Source organism: Orcinus orca, chromosome X (genome assembly GCF_937001465.1).
Source record: "Orcinus orca chromosome X, mOrcOrc1.1, whole genome shotgun sequence".
NCBI classification, from domain to species: Eukaryota; Metazoa; Chordata; class Mammalia; order Artiodactyla; family Delphinidae; genus Orcinus; species Orcinus orca.
Genome location: NC_064580.1, coordinates 42481745 through 42487206, shown reverse-complemented (window position 1 = coordinate 42487206; position 5462 = coordinate 42481745).

Genomic DNA, 5462 nt, shown 5'->3' with positions numbered 1-5462 from the left:
TCTATGTATAGTATCATGTCATCTGCAAACAGTGACAGTTTTACTCTTCTTTTCCAAATTGTATTCCTTTTATTTCTTTTTCTTCTCTGATTGCTGTGGCTAGGACTTCCAAAACTATGTTGAATAATAGTGGCGAGAGTGGACATCCTTGTCTTGTTCCTTATCTTAGAGGAAATGCTTTCAGTTTTTCACCATTGAGAACGATGTTTACTGTGGGTTTGTCATATATGGCTTTTATTATGTTGAGGTAGGTTCCCTCTATGCCCACCTTCCAGAGAGTTTTTCTCATAAATGGGTGTTGAATTTTGTCAAAAACTTTTTCGGCATCTACTGAGATGGTCATATGGTTTTCATTCTTCAATTTGTTAATATGGTTTATCACATTGATTGATTTGCATATACTGAAGAATCCTTGCATCCCTGGGATAAATCCCACTTGATCATGGTGTATGATCCTTTTGATTTATTGTTGGATTCTGTTTGCTAGTATTTTGTTGAGGATTTTTGCATCTATATTCATCAGTGAAATTGGTCTGTAATTTTCTTTTTTTGTAGTATCTTTGTGTGGTTTTGGTATCAGGGTGATGGTGGCCTCATAGAATGAGTCTAGGAGTGTTCCTCCCTCTGCAATTGTTTGGAAGAGTTTGAGAAGGATGGGTGTTGATGCTTCTCTAAATGTGATAGAATTCACCTGTGAAGCCATCTGGTCGTGGACTTTTGTTTGTTGGAAGATTTTTAATCAAAGTTTCAATTTCATTACTTGTGATTAGTCTGTTCATATTTTCTATTTCTTCTGGATTCAGTCTTGGAAGGTTATATCTTTTTCAGAATGTGTCCATTTCTTCCACGTTGTCCATTTTATTGGCATAGAGTTGCTTGTAGTAGTCCCTTAGGATGCTTTGTATTTCTGCACTGTCTGTTGTAACTTCTCCTTTTTCATTTCTAATTTTATTGATTTGAGTCCTCTCCCTCTTTTTCTTGATGAGTCTGGCTAATGGTTTATCAATTTTGTTTATCTTCTCAAAGAACCAGCTTTTAGTTTTATTGGTCTTTGCTATTGTTTTCTTTGTTTCTATTTCATTTATTTCTGCTCTGATCTTTATGACTTCTTTCCTTTTACTAACTTTGGGTTTTGTTTGTTCTTCTTTCTCTAGTTCCTTTAGGTGTAACGTTAGATTGTTTATTTGAGATTTTTCTTGTTTCTTGACGTAGGCTTGTATTGCTATAAACTTCCCTCTTAGAACTGCTTTTGCTACGTCCCATAGGTTTTGGATTGTAGTGTTTTCATTGTCATTTGTCTCTCTGTATTTGTTGATTTCCCCTTTGATTTCTTTAGTGATCTCTTGGTTACTTAGTAACATATTGTTTAGCCTCCATGTATTTGTTTTTTTTTTTTTACATTTTTTCCCCTGTAATTGATTTCTAATCTCATAGCATTGAGGTCAGAAAAGATGCTTGATATGGTTTCAATTTTCTTAAATTTAATGAGGCTTGATTTGTGACCCAAGATGTGATCTATCCTGGAGAATGTTCCGTGCACATTTGAGACGAAAGTGTGATCTGCTGTTTTGGATGGAATGTGCTATAAATATCAATTAAATCTCTCTGGTCTATTGTGTCATTTAAAGCTTGTGTTTCCTTATTAATTTTCTGTTTGGATGATCTGTCCATTGGGTTAAGTGAAGTGTTAAAGTCTCCCACTATTATTGTGTTACTGTCAATTTCCTGTTTTATAGCTGTTAATAGTTGCCTTATGTATTGAGGTGCTCCTATGTTGGGTGCATATAAATTTATAATTGTTATATCTTCCTCTTGGATTGATCTCTTGATTATTATGTAGTGTCTTTCCTTGTCTCTTGTAACATTCTTTACTTTAAAGTCTATTTTATCTGATATGAGTATTGCTACTCCAGCTTTCTTTTGATTTCCATTTGCATGGAATATCTCTTTCCATCCCCTTACTTTCAGTCTGTATGTGTCCCTAGGTCTGAAGTGGGTCTCTTGTAGACAACATATATATGGGTCTTGTTTTTGTATCCATTTAGCAAGCCTCTGTCTTTTGGTTGGAGCATTTAATCCATTCACGTTTAAGGTAATTATCGATATGTGTGTTCCTATTACCATTTTCTTAATTGTTATGGGTTTGTTTTTGTAAGTCCTTTTCTTCTCTTGTGTTTCCCACTTACAGAAGTTCCTTTAGCATTTGTTGTAGAGCTGGTTTGGTATTGCTGAATTCTCTTAGCTTTTGTTTGTCTGTAAAGCTTTTGATTTCTCCATCAAATCTGAATGAGATCCTTTCTGGGTAGAGTAATCTTGGTTGTAGGTTCTTCCCTTTCATCACTTTAAATATATCATGCCACTCCCTTCTGGCTTGTAGAGTTTCTGCTGAGAAATCAGCTGTTAACCTTATGGGAGTTCCCTTGTATGTTATTTTTCATATTTCCCTTGCTGCTTTCAATAATTTTTCTTTGTCTTTAATTTTTGTCATTTGATTACTATGTGTCTCAGCGTATTTCTCCTTGGGTTTATCTTGCCTGGGACTCTCTGAGCTTCCTGGACTTGTGTGGCTATTTCCTTTTCCATGTTAGGGAAGTTTTCGACTATAATCTCTTCAAATGTTTTCTTGGGTCCTTTCTCTCTCTCTTCACCTTCTGGGATCCCTATAATGTGAATGTTGTTGTGCTTAATGTTGTCCTAGAGGTCCCTTAGGCTGTCTTAATTTCTTTTCGTTCTTTTTTCTTTATTCTGTTCCATGGCAGTGAATTCCACCATTCTGTCTTCCAGGTCACTTGTCCGTTCTTCTGCCTCAGTTATTCCGCTATTGATTCCTTCTAGTGTATTTTTCATTTCAGTTATTGTGTTGTTCATCTCTGTTTGTTTGTTCTTTAATTCTTCTAGGTCTTTGTTAAACATTTCTTGCATCTTCTTGATCTTTGCCTCCATTCTTTTCCTGAGGTCCTGGATCATCTTCACTATTCATTAGTGAAGATATTCACTGTTCACATTCATTATTCTGAATCCTTTTTCTGGAAGGTTGCCTATCTGCACTTCCTATAGTTGTTTTTCTGGGGTTTTATCTTGTTCCTTCATCTGGTACATAGGCCTCTGCATTTTCATCTTGTCTATCTTTCTGTGAATGTGGTTTTTGTTCCACAGCCTGTAGGATTGTAATTCTTCTTGCTTCTGCTGTCTGCCCTCTGGTCGATGAGGCTATCTAAGATGCTTGTGCAAGTTTCCTGATGGGAGGGACTGGTGGTGGGTAGAGCTGGGTGTTGCTCTGGTGGGCAGAGCTCAGTAAAACTTTAAACTGCTTGTCTGCTGATGGGTGGGGCTGGGTCCCTCCCGGTTGGTTGTTTGGCCTGAGGCGACCCAACACTGGAGCCTACCCGGCTCTTTGGGAGGTTAATGGTGGACTCTGGGAGGGCTCACGCCAAGGAGTACTTCCCAGAATTTCTGCTGCCAGTGTCCTTGTCCTCACAGTGAGCCACAGCCACCCCCTGCCTCTGCAGGAGACCCTCCATCACTAGCAGGTAGGCCTGGTTCAGTTTCCTATGGGGTCACCGCTCCTTCCCCTGGGTCCCGATGCACACATTACTTTGTGTGTGCCCTCCAAGAGTGGAGTCTCTGTTTCCCCCAGTCCTGTCAAAGTCCTGCAGTCAAATCCCGCTAGGCTTCAAAGTCTTATTCTCTAGGAATTCCTCCTCCTGTTGCCAGACCCCCAGGTTGGGAAGCCTGACGTGGGGCTCAGAACCTTCACTCCAGTGGGTGGACTTCTGTGGTATAAGTGTTCTCCAGTTTGTGAATCATTCACCCAGAAGTTATGGGGGGCTTCCCTGGTGGCACAGTGGTTGAGAGTCCGCCTGCCGATGCAGGGGACACAGGTTCGTGCCCCGATCCGGGAAGATCCCACATGCCATGGAGTGGCTGGGCCCATGAGCCATGGCCGCTGAGCCTGCGCGTCTGGAGCCTGTGCTCCACAACAGGAGAGCCCACAACAGTGAGAGGCCTGCATACTGCAAAAACAAACAAACAAACAGAAGTTATGGGATTTGATTTTATTGTGACTGAGCCCCTCCTACCATCTCATTGCGGCTTCTCCTTTGTCTTTGGATGTGAGGTGTCTTTTTTTGGTGAGTTCCAGTGTCTTCCTGTCGATGATTGTTCAGCAATTAGTTGTGATTCCAGTGCTCTCACCAGAGGGAGTAAGCGCATGTCCTTCTACTCCACCATCTTGAACCAATCTCCCCATCTTCTGTGCACCCATTTTAAAACAACCCTTTATTCTCTGTGGTCCTGGGAGACTCACAAATACTGAGCCCTGTTTGCCCTCAAAGCTAGATGATTTAATCCTCAAATTTGAAGATATTTTTGCCAGGTATAGAATTCTAGGTTATCTTTTTTTTTTTTTCAATTCATTATTTTAAAGATGTAGCTTCACTGGTCATTTTTATATTTTCCATGTCTCTCGTTGAGTTTTTGACCTTGTGGAATACCATTATAATAACTTTTAATGTCCTTCTCTGCTAATTTTAATATCTGTGTCAAATCTGGGTTGGTTTTTATTGATTATTATTTTTATGTTTTCCTACCTTAGCATGACTGATAAGCTTTGATTGGTTGCCAGATATTGTGAATTTTTTCCTTTTGGGTGTTGGATACTTTTGTATTACTATAAATATTCTTGGACTTTGTTTTGGGATGTAGTTAAGTTTCTTAGAAACATTTCTATCCTTTCAGGTCTTGCCCTTAGGATTTGTTAGATGGGGTCCTGAGCAATGCTCAGTCTAGGGTTAATTATTCTCCTGAGACAATTATTCTGAGGCAAGACCTTCCTGAGGACTTTACCCAATGCTTTATGAATTAGGTGTTTTTTTTCAGTCTGGCTGGTGGGAGCAGGTCCTATTCTTGCCCCTGTGTGAGTGCCAAGTGTTGTTCCCTCTAATCCTTTCAGATGGTTCTTTCTGTGTTCTCCTCACATGCATGTACTAATTGGTACTCTTCTGAATATGCAAGAGTACTATCTTCAGATCTCCAGGCTTCTCTTTCTGTATTAGTCAGCATTCACTAGAGAAACAGAACCAGCAGGAATAATCTAGAACAGTAGGAAACAATGTAGAATAACATTAGACCAAATATATGGATACTGTGGCCTAGCCAAGTGGACACATAAAAAATTAACTGTCACATTCTCTGCGCAGCTTTTTGCTCTTTGGTACTCTGTTCTATCAACTCTAGCTGCTTCAATTCCCCCATGAGACTCAGCTCCAAATCCTCAACTCAGGGAGTCAGTTGGGCTCTGCCTCAGTTCCTCCACCCTGCACCATGGCCTGAGCACTTTCTCAAGGCAGTCTGGGGGAATCATAAGTACTCACCTCATTTGTTTCCCATCTCTCACTTCTTGGATGCCTGCTGTTCAATGCTTAAAACCTGTTCTTTCATTCATTCTGTCAGGTTCCTTTGAT